The following is a 20,293-nucleotide window of genomic DNA, read 5'->3' as shown; positions in this document are numbered from 1 at the left end:
CAGACCTGTCTTGGTCCCTTTATGTGGGAAGGGGAGGACGGGGAGGTGTTCCATCCAGTTTTAAGATGAGGAAACTGAGTCTCATAGAGGTTAATTTTTATGAATTTAAATAATAAACAGTGGAACCAAACTGACTCCAGAGCTCATAATATTTCACTATATTGCATTGCAAATATAAAATTACAGTTTTGTAAAAGCTAGCAGCCAGTAATGCAGTAACTGATTTTAGGGGTGTTTAAGTGGTTGGGGTTACTCTGGCTGCTTGTGGGAAGCCTAATTTGTTTGGAACAGGGCCCATAGTAACTGTTACATAAGTGTTTGCCATTTGCCATTGCCACAAGCATGGACTCTGAGCAGCTTAGATGTCATAAGTACATCATAACTATCATGAGTACACTGCTATTTCCTGCATCAAGACTGAAGATGGGGACAATTCCTTTAAAGTAGAAGCAATTTTAAGCCAGTGAAAATTTCTGCAAACTAGAATAGGGCTTCTATGATGCTCAGTAAAGTCACAATAATGTCAAGAAAGGAAACTATTTATATAAACCCATCTGTATAAAGCAAGATTAGATCTTTGTAGTACTCATTAACTTTGTTGTTGATCTTTTAGCCCTTGATACAGACTTCTTTATCTCTCCATACATAAAGATAACAAGTTATGAGTGTTTGTGAATTGAGACTAAGACCTATTATTGAATCTACATCATTTGGATAAAGGCTTGACAAAAGTGACCCTCTAGAATGTCTAGTAAGAAGGAATCTTCTTAGGAAAATAATAATATAAACAATGTTAAAGGAAAATTATTTAAATTATCCAAGGTAGCACACATTTTTAAGTATCTTGAACTTCTCCAGTTAATAACCGAATGATAATATATAATCATGAGATCTGTTTCTTAAACCAGGTCCACAATAATTTCTACTGGGAAATTCTTCCTATTAACCTTCTTCCAATTGTTATGTTATTAAGATCCCAAAGGCTGCTAACTCCCAGATATTTTTTTCAACCCAACCTAAAAATTTTTTTAATAGAATTTAAATTCTCTTTCTTACTAAGCCACAGGTCAAACCATGTTCTTAAAACCAACTTAACTAGGAATAAAGATGACTTTTGGTCAAAAAAATTTTTTAGTAAATAAATTCTCTCTCTTACTGTCTCTACTTTTCTCTCTCTTTCTGATGTAATGATTTTACAATGATCATTACAGATTTTTAAATATTTTAAGACCCACAATCTCAGAATGTATCATAGAAACTTGTGTTTTTAAAATTTTAGCTACAGCATTTACAAAATTGGTGAATAAATTAATAATTATTTATTTTGATTCTACGATGTGCTAATAAATTACTTCATGTTTAGGAAATTCATGTTTTTAAAGTCTTAGAAAATTAGATGGCTATTTTCTTGGCAATGATGAATTTGAATATTTGTGAATAAATCTTTTGTACAAATGAGAATCTCAAATGTCCCTATTAAAAAAAAATTACACACACACACACACACACACACACACACACACACACACACAGAGTTTATAAATCACCTGGCAGGTATTAATAGAAACTATTATTTCAAAGATCAGTATTCAAAGAAGGTATGATTGAATTGAGAATGACAAATCAGGCCCAACTAGAACAAATAGATGGGGAGACTGATCCAAAGTAATCCTCTTGAAGAAATTTAGACTAGGCGAGGGTGCTGAAAGAACCTCAGAATCTTCAGTTACTCAAGTTTTATTTTACCTTCATCACCCCTGGTATCGTAGCACCCTTGCTGCAGCAAATATAATACACTTAGTGGCTTAAAATGACACAAATTTACTATATGCAGGCCTGGAAGAAGTCTAAAATGGGTCAGCAGGGCTGTTTTCCTTCTGGAGGTTCTGGGGAAGAATCTGTTTCCTTGCCTTTTCTGGTTTCTAGAGGCTGCCCACATTCTTCAACTCATGGCTTCATATTATTCCAGTTCTGCTTCCATCATTACATCTTTTTCTCTGACTATGACTCTCCAGTTGCCCTCTTATAAAGACCCTTATGGTTACATTGGGCCCACCTGATGGTACAAGATAATCTCCCATCTTAAAATCCTAAATATAATCACATCTATAAAGTCCCCTTCGCCATGTTTAAGGTAGCATATCAGGTTCTGGGCATCTTTGGAGGTGTGGTCATCTTTGGGAGGACATTATTAGCCTACCATACCTGATGTTTCTTCTTGCAAGAGTGCCAAACTGTAGAAGTCAGTGCTACTCAGGAATCAGTAACTTGATATTTTATCTCAGACTTGTCTGGAGAGGTCAGTGTCCCTAAATGGGACACTATCAATCTCAATGTGGGATTCTTATGGGGCAGAGCTTAGGACCTGGTGTGTACAATCCATTTTTCCCCTATGGCTTTGGCCAGATGACACTTGTTAGAAACCCCACAAATGCTGAGAAGATGTCAGTGGTGATTGCAGAAGTTTCTCTCCAGGCAGCACGAACAGATCCAGCTCTAGGGATCCAGATCAGGTGCTCAAAGTCCTTTAGATAGAACATGCGGCTTACCAACAAACTGGCCAGGGTGCTTATCTAGATTAACAGATCTCCAAAGATCTAGAAACATGAGACAGAGGCAGATTCTATGCTGCTGATAACCAGTATTCTCACTATTCTGAAATCTATTCAGCTAGTGCTCTAACAGGACAAGTGAGCATGTTCTGTGAGTCCTAGCATGCAGAATGCTAGGAACATTTCTGGAAATCACCTGGCCCACCCCTTGCAAAGCATCGCATAGATTAGCAATAGCAGGAATCCCTTACTACCTTTACTGTAAACAAAAATGGATCTTGACCCACCCAGTAGAAGTTGGACACCCACGACAGTATATCATGGGAAAGCTGAAACTATGAAGGAAAACACCATTGTTGCAGGAAAATCCACTGAGGCAGTGGATGGAGCAGGGAAGAAGGAGTACCCTGGCTTCTCCCTTCTTCCTATCTTCTAATTTACCACCATAGCCTGACATTAGCCAAACTCCACAGGAAGCTAGTTGTCAATGGAAGCCTGAAAAGAAAATATTGCTTGCCAGAATACCCACACTCTTCCACCTCTCCCCAATACAGGAAGAGCAGGGAAAGGGCAAACAAGGATCAACACAATAGCCAACTAACTTTGAGAAATATTGGGCTGAACAAAGGACAGTTGATTTCTTAACTATAGGATTTTCCATATGCACTATGATTTTCCATGGAAAGGATATAGTATGTAGTTGAAAATGGAACTCTTTAATGCCATGTTCTGTGCATATCTGGTCTTAATCTCTTTATTCAAGGACTATCTTTTGAGAAACTCTATCTTCAGCTACATTAACCCAGGAAAGTAGGACTGATCTTGTGGAAATTGCTCTGAGTTGGCTGCAAAAGTAAACTGTCTCTTAATAGATACCATCTACTCTCTTCTTGGGGGAGGCAGTGAAGTCCAAGCATAAAAAGAGATAAGAAAATCCTTGTGGCTTTTTCTCTGCTTCCCCTAGGGGACATATTAGAATTTGCTTTTTACTAATAATTCTTGCGTCCAAGACCCTGTCATTCTGGACTTTGAAGACTCAAACTAGAAATTAAACAGTCAAGAAAAATGAATCCTCTTCCAGGGCACCATTTGGGGGAAACCTAGCTTCTTATGGGCCCTTTACATTTGTTTTCAGCTAATGCAATCTGGGGTGTTTTGCCAAGACTAGTCCACCTGCCAGAAATTCAACAGGCTGGTGAAGGCCAGACACGCTCAGGTAGTAGAAGAGGTAATGAAAATAAAAGGGCATGCAAAGTCTGATGTTTTTCTGCATGCTTCTCTTACCATAGACACTTAAAAAAACAAAAACAAAAATAAAAAGTAATTACTGAAAGCTATCACAGCACGATTTGCTGAGTCACTGAATTAAGTTTTTTTTAATAGATCTGTTTATTTCTAGAGAACTGTTGATTTTTAATAGAGATGTTACTATTTGAATCCACTTATACATCCAAAACTAAGGCTGTGTCAAATAGCAGTTACTATATGTCCGACACAAAGAAATTATAAGAAGAACAAAGTTTAAGGGAACTCTGAGCTTTATTAGAGCTCCTTAGTTGAAGAATTCATGTGCTGAAAATATTACAAAAGAGTTTTAAACTCGGGATCAAGACAGATTTCATCCTGGCCCCCCGTGTAGTAGCTGTGTGATCTGGGCTGGTCACTGATTATTTCTGATCTCCAATTCTCTCATCTGGAAATTGAAGGTGAAAATGCATGTCCTATATTCCTTAGGTCATCATTGGTAGACAAAATGAGATCATGTCTAGGAAAATATTTCTAAATTATCAACTGCTTTTCTGTAGAAGAGAATGGCCAAAGAAGGATGCACACTTTCTCTGGAATTATGCCAGTGACCTTAACATGCTAAGATACCTAAAAAATGAAATCAGCCTTCTTCCCTGTCCTCAGAGACATAAGCTTTCTACAGGTAACTCATAAAATTAGTGCTTCACTGGAAATGAAATCTGATTTAAGGAATATCAGCCTTGAGAAACCTCTTGGAAGCCAGGGATGTTTTCTCTTTCACAATACTGTGACCAATATTCATGTGGTTTTAGAAATTACTCCAGTATGTCACATCTCTAGACTGCAGGGTTTTTTCTTCTGATTTTCCTAGAAATTTACCTTCACCACATCCCTGCTATGAATTATTCTCTTCTGCCTAAGCCACAGTCTTGATAGTAACCAATTGCTATTCCTTCACATATAATCCTCTGAGTCCTACAAGTGCCAGCATTTCATTAAACAGATCTCCTCTGATCTTAGAAACGTGACAATGGGTCACACCATAAAGATGGAATTTTTCCACATCTGAACCATGTAATAACATCAGAATTAACTTCAGAAATCATCTTCTGTAATGGTTTGTGAGATTTTTTTATTAGCACAAAACTTTTGTAAACTTAGATCTTGGGTAGAGTGCCATATATAAAATAGATTTGATCAAAACAGCCTTGAATAAAGGGGGGATAAAAAGAGGGGCAGAGCTCTAACATATTACTCAGTTTCTTTGTTTCATTGCAGATACTAAGGTTCCATTAATCCATTTGAAAACCACTCTGTATAGTCCAAATCCCCCTTCCCTCCAGAGCTTTATTCTCTTCTACAGTAACCACCAATGGGTTGTTCAACCTTTCAGTATTTCCAGTGATGTCTATCCTCCCAAGGAAGGCCATCCTATTTTTAGACAGCTTTGTTTATTTAGAAAGAGAAAGTTCATTCTTATGTTTTGTTGGTTTCCTTATAACTTCTGTGTTGAACTAGAACAAAAGTAGATTGTGCTATATTCCATGTATCTGAGTCAATGATCATATTTCTCTGAAAAAAAATTTTACAAACTAAATATCCTGACTTTTTTCAACTTCCTCATAATGTGAGAATATATAGTCCTAATTTCTGTTCAAATCACTTTCCTTTGGGTTTCCTTTAGTTTGTCAATGTCAGTTTAAATTTGTGTGCCCAGAACTATGTACAGTAATTCCTGTCCTGGTTGCAACCATCAGCTCTCTCATTTTGAACATTTTACTTCTGTTAATATGGCCTGCATTTGATTTGGAGGAGACTCATGGAGCTTAGTCAACTAAATCCCTGATATCATTCCTGAATATGCTACTGCAGAACAATATCTCTCATATCTTAAACTTCTAAAAATGTTTTCATGGCTTCATGTGGTCATTTTCCTTTGCTGTGGCTTATGAAGCCTACTACATGGTTCTGTTAGAAAGACTTCCATGTTCTTATCACTTATAGGATCCACTTTGTAGGATTTGGTAAACCAACAACTGTATATTGTTCACATTTTATTCTGCAATCACAAAGACACCGTCTTCTTAATTTTCTGTAGATCTTTATTGATATAAGTTCTGTTGCCAAAAAAAGTTAGTTATTATTTTAGATCCAAACCATGTAATCATGGCTAACTATTTATATATGACTTAACTTTTCTACTATAGAATTTTTTAGGTTTGAAGAGGGTTGACTATCAGCCTGAAAGCATAGGAAACCTACTAAGTTGATTATGTTATTGTCCAATGGTCTTGAGTGCGTAATTTCAAAAATTTACCCCCAAACCAAGGGTTTTAGATTAATTTTTCAGCAGCAGATCAGTCTCAATTTTCATTTTTCCCTAGGAATTTTTTCAACTTTGTGGGTTCCAGCCAGATACTTTGCCTTCCTTGAACATATTTTCATGTGGTTTTATAATATTTATTCAACATTATTTTCCATTAGTTCTCTATTTTTAATTGTTGGTAACCATTTCAGTGTGTAGCTATTACATGGTGTAGAACTGATTTATCCACGTTAATGTCTGAGGAGACCATGACCCATTTTATTTGCTGCGTGGTCAGCCCCAGTATTCATGGCAGGTTTTCTGAATATTTCTGATGAAGTCTTTAAGCACATGTAATTCTGAAAACACATTCCCATTTAGTAAGACTTATACAGGATGGTAAGCCCAACATGGCAAAATGTTTCTAAAAAATTCCATAAACATTAAGCATATTTATGTCATAGCATTAAGTTTGGTCAATTTGAAACTTACTGTATTGTAGTATAAGAGGCATTTTGTTTGCTTGTGTTTACTTTCCCAGGAGTAAATGCGTTTTGGTTAACCACAATGGCAAACTTAGTCAAGACATTTATGTCAACAAATCCTACTGCTTAACAAAGTCACATTCTTAGTTTCTAGGACAGCAGACTGGATTCTAAGTAATAAGGTGTTTATAAGGCATGCTGTAAATCTGGGACTATAAACATGTCTACTTTTCTGTTAAACCTGCTGCTGTGCATGAGGTACAATAAGCTCTCTTTTCAGTTTTACGGTGGCCAGTATGTTGGCCTGCCAGTCCTGATTGCTGTTGATTCTGCTGTTCCCAAAGCCTCCTGCCAAGCTCTTGACCCAAGTCACGCTCCCTGGTGATGTCATAATGCTGCTAAGAATTTGCTCATTCACTGTACCTGCAGGGATGCCCCAGGAGTCACATACCTTCTCTATTAGTCACACACTAGTTGGAGAATAACATCATGAAAAAAGCAGGGCCTCTCCTTCCCCTGATTTCAAAGGTATCACATTTTTAGGTCTTTCATAATGAGCCTATAGAAGATATAGTAAGATGACTATTACCTTTACATAAATTATTTTTAACATGGCTTTTTCTCGGGTTAACAGTATACTTTTGTCTTTTTGACAAGAAACAAGATTTTCTCTGCATTTATAAACAAAATTTATTTCAATTCAACACATATTCATGAAACACAGTGCCTGGTATTTGAGATTATCATCAAGTTATTGATGCCAAATATCTGTAGGAAAAGAGGAGAAACTGGTAGTAGATCAGAGTATTTAAATTTCATAATGTCAAATATATGTACTTGGGAAAATCTGGTCAATTAAATTCTTCACTTTTCACCCAAATATTATTATATAGATATACCTTGCATCTTGCCTTACTTTACACTTGATTCCCTCACCCAAGTGCTCATAGTATAATGTTCCAGAGATCCTGTTAGACCTAATATTAAAAACAAAAACAGTCCCTCAACAAAAATCTTCTTAAAATCCACTGGTTTTGAGCTCAGTCCCAAACAAATAGCTCTTGTATTTGTACACTTCTTGTTTCTCAGATGTACACTACCAAGATAACATCAGTGTTTTAACCAGGCATGAACAATGACCCAAATACAAATGACTAAAAACCACAAGTTAAGTTTTCATGGACTGTGAGATTTGGAGCCTATCCTCTACCTTCGATATGTCAGAATGTTTCCTCTGACACTTCATTTAGTAAAAGAGTTTTTTAGTAGAAGATTTTCCTCTGCTACCTTCAGGAAAAAACTCCATCAGTAACAAAACTTTTTAACTAAAGATTTAGAGGCTATTTCTAGAAAGTTCCTTGAGTTACTTTGTCCACAATTATACCTACATATTTGACATTCAATTTGACAATTAACTTGAATTAAGTGAAAATAATTTTCTTAAACAGTTTTTCAAATTTCAGTGATATATAGACATTTTACAAAAGGAAAAATGTTCTTGTGGATCCTGCAACATTAAATTATTTTTACCATGATGTAATCAAATCTGTTGATTTCATATAATAAAACCTAAGCACCTCTCGTGTTCCGCGGGTGCCTCAGCCCAGATGGGCACCTGAGCCCATGGCACCTACCCTACTCCCTGGACCTCCCAGAGGTGAGGCGCTGCCAGACCAGAGCTCCTTGTGACACATTTTCCAAAGGGCTGGTGAAGACAAGAGTGGGGTGATATTGGACAAGCTTCAGCAAGCACTATCCAATGGGACATGGACTCCATTTAATCAGTTGACTGTCAGATCCATCGTGTCTGTGTTTGAGAGAACCAGTCTGGCATGAACTTCATGAAGTTCACTGGCATCTGTAAGTACATCACAGACTAGCAGAACGTCTTCCACTCTTATGACAAGGACAACTTTAGGATGATTGACAAGAACAAGCTCAGGGAAGCACTCTCGGGTACCAGTTCTCTGACCAATTTCAGGACATCCTCATTCACAAGTTTTACAGGCATCATGGGGACAAATCATTTGATGACTTCATCCAAGGCTGCATCTTCTTGCAGAATGCAAGATCAGTGAAAGTGAAGTTCTGTGGCCTGCTAAGTGCAACACTCCATGATTTCCTTACCAATATTGACAGATATATTCAGGCACTGTTACCATACCTATCAGGATGGCTGGATTCAGGTGTCATATGAACAGTATCTGTCCATGGTCTTTGGCATCTTATAACACAAGCTTTTGCAATATCCTACTTACAGAAGGAAGACTAAAAATGCCAAATCTCCCTACATACTGTTCTTCCTTTAGATTTTATATAATTAACATTTGAGGATCTGACTGTACATATGTGGATAAGCTAATTAAGGTTTCTGCAAATGTAATAATAGTTATAATCATTATTCACATACAAACATTTGATTTGAGACTGTTCAGTTGTCCCATGAGGTAAGATATAATAATGTTTCAGGTATCCTGCATTAAAAAAATTTATCATGTGAATTTCCAGATAGCTCTAGTTCTATAGTGGAAATACTTTTATTAGCCCTTAGGAATTTTAAAATAATATGGAACTTGCAGAGGCTTTTATGTGCCTTACATTTTTAAAAAAGATTTTATTTATTTATTTGAGATAGAATGAGAGAGAGAGAGAGCACAAGCGGGGAGAGAGGGGCAGAGAGAGAGGGAGAAGCAAACTCCCCACTGAGCAGGGATCCTGATGCAGGCTTGATCCCAGGACCCTGAGATCATGACCTGAGCTGAAGGCAGATGCTTAACTGACTGAGCCACTCAGGAGCCCCCGGGTACCTTACATTTTTAAAATAGGATTTAGTATATTTGTTTAAATATGCAACTTAAGCAATAAAGCAAATGCACCTCCTGTCCCATTCCCCAAAAACCTAAACAAATGCAAAAGCAAAAATAAACTCATGCCATCCATAAAATTCAATATTAATTTAATGTGTTACAATGTTGCTGTAATGATACAAAATTACTACTTGCACTATGAATATAATAAACTTTTTATTATCACTACCCTATATGCTTCATGTAGACTGACCCATGTCTGGTTTTTCCTCACCATTTTGAAATCTTAGAAAACATTTGGAGAGAAAATGAGTTAATGATCCTTGTTAATATGGACGACCTTTAAGATATTGAGCAGAACAAAAATGTACAATACTTTTACACTGAAAACTACAAAACATTAGTGAGAGAAGTTGAGAGGGGGTAAATAAATGGAGGATATACCATGTTCATGGACAAAAAGAACCAATACGTAAAAATTCACTTTACCCCAAACTGATCTACCAATTCAATGTGTAAAACACTTAAAATCCCAACCAGTAACTTTTTTGCAGAAATTGATGATTCTGAAATTCATAGGGAAATGCAAAGGCTTATGAATAGACAAGGAAGTCTTTAGAACAGTAAATTTAAAAACTGAAAGCCTTATTACCATATATCAAGACTCACTATGAACTAAACTAATTAGAGAAGTGTGGCATTATAGGAAGCCGGAAAATGGAACAGAACAAGTTTATAAACAAAGTAATATATGTCCAGTTACCTGATTTATGACAAAGGCGACACTCCAGTGAAGTGCAGAAAGTATGGTCTTTTCAGTAAGTAGTGATGGCTCAATTGCATATCCATACAAAAAAAAAGTTTCTTGACCCCTACTTTTCACCATATACAAAAATCAATTCCATATTGATTGCACACCTAAACGCAAGAGGTAAAACAAATAAAGCTTTAATGTGAAAACAAAGAGAATATCTTTAATACCTTGGAATATTCAAAGGTTGCTTAAACAGGCCATTAAAAGCACTAACCATTAAGAAATGATAATCTGTAATAAAACAAAAACAACATAATAAAAACACAATGACCTGTGCTTCTGTAATAGATTGACTAACAGGAACAAGATTTACCCTCCCATCTGAAATAACAACAAGAATAGGCAACAAACAAAATACATGAAACTGCCATTCTCAAAACACAATAGATTAGGGAACAAAGGTCAGTGATAACTGAGAGATGGAGAACAAATGAAATGGGCTCTACTATTGCCCTAACTTTCTCCCTTGAGAGAGTTGACAATAAGCAGTGCGAGGTGGGAACCAAATAGAGCCCAGCAGATGACCTGAGTTGAGACAAGGCTCAGTGTCCAGGGAGACCAAGGAGACTAGAGTTCACAGGACGTAGACTGAACAGGAGAGTATTGCACAGAGAAATAATTCTGGAGATAATACTTAACGGAGTGCTATCTGGTGTATGCATATGAGGAAACCACCTGAGGCCAGGAAAAGAATGATGAGAGAATATTAGAGGGAGCAGTGCCTAGCACTTACACAAGGTCAGAATAATGCCTTTTTGCACTAGCCAGACTAGTAAACAAAATGATTCACAAGCATGGGAAATAACAAAATGGAGGTGCATTAGTAAAAAGAAAGAAATTTAAAATTAGTCCTAGACTAAATACTCCTCAGATGCCACCTAACACCTCTTAAAAATAAACTCAAAAGGGTTGAACTGTCTCCAACTAATTTAACTGCAAAGTTTAAGAATATTCATGGGAAGGGTGCCTGGGAGGCTCAGTCAGTTAAGTGTCTGACTCTTAATTTCAGTTCAGGTCATGATCTCAGGGTCCTGGAATTGAGCCCTGCATCAGGCTCCACACTCAGTGGTGAGTCTGCTTGAGGTTCTCTCTCCCTTCCCCTCTGTCCCTCCTCCCCCATTCTCTCTCTCTCTCTCTCTCTCAAATAAAAATAAATAGAAAAAGAATATTCATAGGAATACAAAAATATCCAGAACCGAAGTATTTAAAATCACAAAGCCAGTTTAATTGGCATTTAATTAAAGATTGCCAAGCATACAAAGAAGCAGGAAAAATACATCCCATAATGAGGACAAAAATCAATCAGCTGAAACCAACTCAGACTGACAGATGTTAAAATTAGCAGACAGGGGCATTGCAAAGTAATTACTATAACTGTATTCCAGATGTTCAAAAATTATGTAGAAACAGAGAAGATATAAAAAAAAGAACCCAAATCAGATTCACAGAGGTGAAAATAACAATGTCTGCAATGAAAACTACACTCTTTAGGATTGTCAGCAGAGTAGGCATTTTAGTAAAAAGATCAGTGAACTTGAAGAAAAAGTAATGGAAACTAAATAAAAACAAAGAAATTTCTTGATTAATTTTTTTAAAAAGCATCGGTGAGCTATGGGATGAGTTCAAGCCGCCTATTCTATGTATAACTAGAGTTTACAAAGAAAAACAAATGAGGCACAAAATATAGTTGAAGAAGTAATGTCTAAAATGTTTCAAATATGATGAAAAACTATAAACCCAAAGATCTAAGAAGTTCCATAAACCCCACACATAAGAAACGTAAAGAAAACCTCACCAAGGTATAATCAAATTGCTTAAAACCAGTGAGGGAAAAAAAAGAACAGTAAAAAAGAGAAAATCCTTTATATACTTAGTTTTAATATGTTTACATAATAAACAAAATATTATGTACAAAGAAACACAGATAAAGATGACAACAGATTTCTCATTAGAAACAATGTGAAAGACTGTTGAGCTACATCTTGAAAGTATTTAAAGAAAAAATAACTGTCAAGCTACAAATCTATACCCAGAAAAAGTATCTTTTAAAAGAAATATTCATCACTAGCCAATCTTCAGATAATAGAAAAGTAATACTGGATAGAAATCTAGATTTATACAAAGGAATGAAGAACATCATGGTAATTAGGTGATGATAAACTACATGATAAATATATAAGATTTTTCTTATTATTTAAATATTTTATTAAATACAATGATAACAATGTTTTGTGAGATACATGTATATATAAATAAAGTACATAGCATTAAAGTCGGGAGTAGAGAAATGAAAGTATACTAAACAACAGTTCTTATATATGAAGTTGTATAATATTCCTTGAAAGTAGACTGTGATAGGTTAAAGATGGCTGCTATCAACTCTAAAGCAACCACTTATACAATGAAACAAAGAGTTACAGCTAAAAAATTAACAAAAGAAGTAAAATGAAATCATTAAAAAACACCACTAATTAAAAGGCAAAGACTTTCATATTGGATTTTTTAAAAATCAATCCTCAATTATATACTACTTACAAAAAATTCACTTTACAAATAAAGAAATAAATAGTTAAAAGTTAAAGGGTGAAAAATAATATTGCACACTAATACTAGTCAAAGGAAATCTAGAATGGCTATAATTATATCAAAGAAGGTAGATTTCAGAGCAAAGAATATTTCCAGGGATAAAGAAGGTCATTTCATAATGTTAAAGCAGCCAAATCATTAAGAGGGCATAACAATACTAAATAATGTATTTGCCTAATAAAAGAGCTGCAAAATACGTGTAGAAATGGACAGCTTCACAAACAGGGAGTTCAATATCCTTCACTCAATTGATAGAACAAGTAGACAGAAAGTCAACAAGGATATAGAAGATTTTAATAATATTAACAACCAGCTTGATTTAAGTGATTTTTTCAAACACTCCATTCAACAACAGTAGAATACACATTCTTTTCAAATCCACGCAGAACATTTACCAGATAGACTGTCTTCCAGGCCATAAAACAGGGTCTCAGTAAATTCAGAAACAAAAGATAAAGATATCAAAGAATAATACCAAAGAAAGCCATAAAACCACAAAGGAAGAGAGCAAGAGAGAAAGCAACAAAGAAAAGCTACAAAATCAACCAGAAGCCAGTTAACAAAGTGGCAATAAGTATATACCCATCAATAATTAAATGTAAATGGACTAAATACTCCAATCACAAGTCATAGGGTGAATGGATAAAAAACAAAACCCATCTATATGCTGCCTACAAGAAACTCACTTCAGACCTAAGGACACATACAGGCTGAGAGTAAAGTGATGGGAAAAGGTGTTCCATGCAAATGGAAGTGAAAAAACGCTGGGGTAGCCAAACTTATGTCAGACAAAATAGACTTTAAAATAAAGACTGCATCAAGAGACAAAGAAGCACATTGAATAATGATAAAGGTATCAATCCAGCAAGAGGATATAACAATAGCAAATATCTATGCTCCCAACATAGGAGCAGCTAAATATATAAAGCAAATAGTAATAGACATAAAGGAAGAAATTGACAGTAATACAATAATAGTCTAGGAGTTTAACACCTCACTTACATCAATGCATAGATCATCCACACAGAAAATTAACAAGGAAACAATGGCTTTGAACAACACATTAGACCAGATGGACCAAATATACAGAACATTTCATCCAAATACAACAGAATACACATTCTTTTCGAGTGCACATGGAACACTATCCAGGCTAGACCATATGTTAACCCACAGAACAAGTTTCAGTAAATTTAAGATTGAAATGATAACAAGTACCTTTTCTGACTACAATGGTATAAAACTAGAAATCAATTATAAGAAAAAAACTGGAAAAAATAAAATGCATGAGGCTAAAAAACATTCTGCTGAGCAACCAATGGATCAACAAAGAAATCAAAAATGGAATCAAAAAATACATGGAGACAAATGAAAATGAAAACACAGTGGTGCAAAATCTTTGAGACAAAGCAAAAGGAGTTGTAAGAGAGAAGATTATAGAGATAGCAGGTCTATCTCAAGACACAAGACAACTCAACTAAACAATATAACCTTCTACCTAAAGGACCTGGAAAAAGAAAAAAGTCCAAAGTTAGTAGAAGGAGAGAAATAATAAATACTAGAGCAGAAGTAATGAAATACAGACTAAAAACAATATAAAAGATGAAGGAAGCCAAGTGCTGGTTCTTTAAAAAAATAAAAGTGTAAACCTTTAGCCAGACTCATCAAGAAAAGAGAGAGGACTCAAATAAAAGCAGAAATTAAGGAAGAGAAATAACCACAGAAATACAAAGAATTATAAGAGAATACTATGAAAAACTATATACCAACAAACTCAACAACCTAGAAGAAATGGATAAATTCCTAGAAACATACAGTCTTCCATTGCTGAACCAAGAAGAAATAGAAAACTTGAACAGAATGATTACTAGTAACAAAATTAAATTGGTAATCAAAAAATTCCCCAGCAAACAAAAGTCCAGAGCCATGTGGCTTCACGAGTGAACTCTACCAAACATTTAAAGAGAGGTATTACCTATTCTCAAACTATTCCAAAATATAGAAGAGGAAGAAAAACTTCCAGATTCATTCTATGAGGCCAACATTACTCTGAAACCAAACAAAAACCCTACAAAAAACAAACAAACAAACAAAAAACAGAAAACTGCAGGACAATATCCCTAATGAACATAGATGAAAAACTCCTCAACAAAATATTACTAAACTGAATTCAACAATACATTGAAGTGATCATTTACCACAATCGAGTGGGATTTATTCCAGGGATGCAAGGGTGGTTCAATATTCACAAATCAATCAATGTGATACATCACATTAACAAGAGGAAGAATAAAAACCATATGATTATCTAGAAAGATACAGAAAAAGCATTTGACAAAATACAGCACTATTCATGATAAAAACTCTCAACAAACTAGGTTTAGAGGGAACATATGAAAAATCCTCAACTAACATACTCAATAGTAAAAAAAAGTAAAAACATTTTCTCTAAGATCTCTAAGGATTGTCCACTGTCACCACTTTTATTCAACATAGTACTGGAAGTCCTAGCTGTAGGAATCAGATAAGAGGGAGAAATAAAAAGCAGCCAAATTGATAAGAAGGAAGTAAAACTGACTATTTGCAGATGACATGATACTATATATAGAAAACCCTGAAGAATACACACAAAAAAAAAAACTATTAGAATTGATAAATGAATTTAGTAAAGTTGCAGGGCACAAAATTAATATACAGAAATGTCCTGCATTTCTATACACTAATAACAAACCAGCAGAAAGAGAAATTAAGGAAAAATCCCATTTACAATTGCACCAAAAAGAATAAAATAACCAGGAATAAATTTCGTGAAGGAGGTGAAAGACCTATACTCTGGAAACCATCTGACATTGATGAAAGAAATTGAAAATGATATGAACAAATGGAAAGATATACCGTGCTCCTAGTTAAAATTTCCAAATTACCCAAAGTGATATACAGAATCAGTGCAATCCCTCTCAAAATACCAATAGCATTTTTCACAGAACTAGAACAAATAAACCTAAAATTTGAATGGAACCACAAAAGACCCCAATTGCCAAAGCAATCCTTTAAAAAAATTTTTTTTTAATTTATTTATTGTAAGAAATCTCTGTACCCAACATGGGACTCAAACTCAAGAATCCAAAATCAAGAGTCATATGCCCTTCCAGCTGAGTCAACCAGGTGCCTTGCCAGAGCAATCTTTTTTTTTTCTTAACAGATTTATGTATTTATTTGAAAGAGAGAGAGCACGCAAACTCAGGGGAAGGGCAGAGGGAGAGGGAGAGAGAAACTTAAGCAGACACTGCACTGAGTGTGGAGCCTGGCGTGGGGCTCAGTCTCACAACCCTGAGAAAACAGCCTGCGCCAAAACCAAGAGTCGGTTGCTTAACCAGCTGTGCCACCCAGGTGCCCCCCTGCCAAAGCAATCTTGAGAGAAAAGAACAAAGCTGGTGATATCATAATCTCAGATTTCAAGATACATTACAAGCTATAGTAAATCAAAACAGTATGGTACTGGCACACAGTAGACACATAGATCAACAGAACAGGAAAGAGAGCCCAGAAACAAACCCATGCTTATACGGTCAATTAGTTTATGACAGAAGAGGCATGAATATACAGTGGGAGGAAGACAGTCTCTTCAGTAAATGGTGCTGGGAAAAGTGGACAGCTACATGCAAAAGAGTGAAACTGGACCACTTTCTTTACACACAAAAATAAACACAAAATGGATTAAAGTCCTAAATATGAAACCTGAAATCATAAAACTCCTAAAAGAAAACATCAGCAGTGAGGCTTAAAATTTGGCTTAGCACCATATTAATGGATATATTTCCTCAGGCAAGGGAAACAAAAGCAAAAGTAAACTATTGGGACTACACCAAAATAGAAGTCTTTTGCACAGCAAAGGAAACCACCAATAAAGCAAAAGGCAACATACTGAATGGGAGAAGATATTTGCAAATGATATATCAGATAAGAAGTTAATACCCAAAATATATAAAGAACTTATTCAGCTCAACACCAAAAAAAAAAAAAAAATCCATATCATCCTCATTGGAGAAAAATTGAGAGCTTTTCCTCTACAGTCAGGAATAAGATGGAGATGTCCACTCTCACCACTGTTATTTAACATGGTACTGGAAGTCCTAGTCACAGCAGTCAGACAAGAAGAAGAAATAAAGGGCATCCAAATCAGCAAGGAAGAAGTAAAACTTTCGTTCTTCACAGATGACATGATACTCTATATAGAAAACCTGAAAGACTCTACCCAAAAAACTGCTGGAACAGATACACAAATTCAGCTAAGTTGCAGGATACAAAATCAACATACAGAAATCTGTTGCATTTCTATACACCAATAATGAAGCAGCAGAAAGAGAAATTAAAGAATCAATCCCATTTACAGTTGTACCAAAAACAATAAATACCTAGGAATAAACCTAACCAATGAGGCAAAAGAACTGTGCTCTAAAAATTATAAAACACTGATGACAGACATTGAAGATGACACAAAGAAAGGGGAAAACATTCCATGTTCATGGATTGGAAGGACAAATATTGTTAAGAGGTCTCTACTACCCAAAATAATCTACACATTTAATGCAATCCCTATCAAAATACCAAGCATTTTTCACAAAACTAGAACAATCCTAGAATTTGTATGGAACCTCAAAAGACCCCAAATAGCCAAAGCAACCCTGAAGAAGAAAAGCAAAGCTGAAAGCATCACAATTCCAGAGTTCAAGATATAGTACAAAGCTGTAGTGATCAAAACAGTGTAGTACTGACACAAAAATAGACACATAGATCAATGGAACCGAATAGAAAACCCAGAAATGAATCCACAACTGAACGGTCAATTAGTCTTCAACAAAGCAGGAAAGAATATCCAGTGGGGAAAAGATAGTCTCTTCAACAAGTGGTGTTGGGAAAGCTGGACAGCTACATGCAAAAGAAAGAAACTGGACCACTTACTTACACTGTACACAAGAATAAATTCAAAATGGATTAAAGACCTAAATGTGAGACTCAAAACCATAAAAACATCCTAGGGGAGACCATAGGCAATAACTTTTTTGACATTGGCCATAGCAACTTCATTCTAGATATGTCCCTTGAGGCAAGGGAAACAAAAGCAAAAATAAACTATTGGGACTTCATCAAAATAAAAAACTTTTGCACAGCAAAGGAAACAATCAACAAAACTACAACACAAACTATGGAAACAACTAACAAAACTAAAGGACAACCTATGAAATAGGAGAAGATATTTGCAAATGATGTATCTGATAAAAGGTTAGTATCCAAAATAGACAAAGAACTTATACAACTCAACACTCCAAAAACAAATAATCCAAATAAAAAATGGGCAGAAAACGTGAATAAACATTTTTCCAAAGAAGACATACAGATGGCCAACAGACACATGAAAAGATACTCAACATCACTCACCATCAGGGAAATACAAATCAAAATTATAATGAAATACCACCTCACACCAGTCAGAATGGCTAAAATTAACAGCTCAGGAAATAACAGATGTTGGCAAGGTGTGGAGAAAGGGGAGCCCTCTTACAGTGTTGATGGGAATGCAAACTGGTACATCCACTCTGGAAAACAGTCTGGAGGTTCCTCAAAAAGTTAAAAATAGAACTACCCTATGATCCAACGATTGTACTACCAGGTACAATCCAAAGAATACAAAAACAACAACAACAACTGGGGTGTCTGGGTGTCTCAGACTGTAACTGTTAACTGTAAGCAGCTGCCTTCAGGTCATGATCCTGGGGTCCTGGAATCGAGCCCCATGTTGGGGCCCCAGCTCAGTGGCTGCTTCTCCCTTTCCCCTGTTCCTCCCCCACTCATGCTCTTTCTCTTTCTCTCACTCTCTCAAATAAATAAATAAAATCTTTTTTTAAAAGAATACAAAAAAACTAATTCAGAGAGACAAATGTACCCTGATGTTTATGGCAACATTATCTACAATAGCCAAATTATGGAAACAGCTGAGATATCCATCAGTTGATGAATGGATAAAGAAGATGTGGTGTATATATAATGGAATATTGCTTAGTGATAAAAAAGAATGAAATCTTGCCATTTGCAAATATGGTTAGAGCTAGAAAGTATAATGCTAAGCAAAATAAGTCAGTCAGAGAAAGATAATATATGACTTTATCCATAGGTGGCATTTAAGAAACTAATGAGCAAAGGGGAAAAAAGAGAGAGGGGGGTGGCAAACCAAGAAACAGACTCTTAACTATAGAGGACAAACTGATGGTAATCAGAGGGGAAGTGGATGGAGGGATGGATTAAATAGGTGATGGGGATTAAGGAGTGCACTTGTGATGAGCACTGGGAGTTGTATGAAAGTATTGAATCACTATATTGTACACCTGTAACTAATATATTAACTAACTGGAATTTAAATAAAAACTTTAAAAAAAGATGTACAGATGACCAACAGAAACATGAAAAGATGCTCAATGTCACTAATCATCAGGGAAATGCAAATCAAAACCACAGTGAGATATCCCCTCATACCAGTCAGAATGACTAGTATCAAAAAGACAAGGGGCGCCTGGGTAGCGCAGTCGTTAAGCGTCTGCCTTTGGCTCAGGGCGTGATCCCGGCGTTCTGGGATCGAGCCCCACATCAGGCTCCTCCACTGGGAGCCTGCTTCTTCCTCTCCCACTCCCCCTGCTTGTGTTCCCTCTCTCACTGGCTGTCTCTCTGTCAAATAAATAAATAAAATCTTAAAAAAAAAAAAAAAGACAAGAAATAACACATGTTGACAAGGCCTGGAGAAAAGGGCACTCTCAGCACTGTTGGTGGGAATGTAAATTGGTACAACTGCTATAGAAAACAGTATGGAGGATCTTCAAAAAATTAATACAGATATCAAAAAGCTACCAACACTAGTAAGTTAATTTAGCAAGACTTCAGTATACATGATCGGGGCGCCTGGGTGGCACAGCGGTTAAGCGTCTGCCTTTGGCTCAGGGCGTGATCCCGGCGTTCTGGGATCGAGCCCCACATCAGGCTCCTCCACTGGGAGCCTGCTTCTTCCTCTCCCACTCCCCCTGCTTGTGTTCCCTCTCTCGCTGGCTGTCTCTATCTCTGTCAAATAAATAAATAAAATCTTTAAAAAAAAAGTATACATGATCAATATATAAAAATCAATTGTAGTTCTGTGTACTAACAATGTATGGTTTAAAGTTGAAATAAAAATACCATTTAAAATGGCATAAAAATATGAAATATTTAGGTATAAATCTGACCAATATTATGCAAGACCTGTATGCAGAAAACTGTAAAACATTTCTGAGAGAAATTTAAAAAAAAACTACCTAGTGGGGCACCTAGGTGCCTCAGTCGGTGAAGTGCCTGATTTGGCTCAGATCATGATCCTAGGGTCCTAGGATTGAGTCCCACATCGGGCTCCCTGCTCACCTGGGGAGCCTGCTTTTCCCGCTCCCTCTGCTGCTCCCCATGCTTGTGCTCTCTCT

The 20,293-nt window shown here is 36.0% G+C and overlaps 1 pseudogene; it reads left to right on the top strand.

Moving 5' to 3' along the window:
• The first annotated feature begins 2,406 nt into the window (after positions 1-2,406).
• Positions 2,407-8,821, top strand: LOC123001450 (programmed cell death protein 6-like; annotated as a pseudogene).
• Positions 8,822-20,293: the final 11,472 nt, after the last annotated feature.

The sequence above is a fragment of the Ursus arctos genome, unplaced genomic scaffold, assembly GCF_023065955.2.
Source record: "Ursus arctos isolate Adak ecotype North America unplaced genomic scaffold, UrsArc2.0 scaffold_15, whole genome shotgun sequence".
Taxonomy (NCBI): domain Eukaryota; kingdom Metazoa; phylum Chordata; class Mammalia; order Carnivora; family Ursidae; genus Ursus; species Ursus arctos.
Note: the sequence above shows the minus strand (reverse complement) of the source record. Positions and strands in the feature narration are given on the sequence as shown.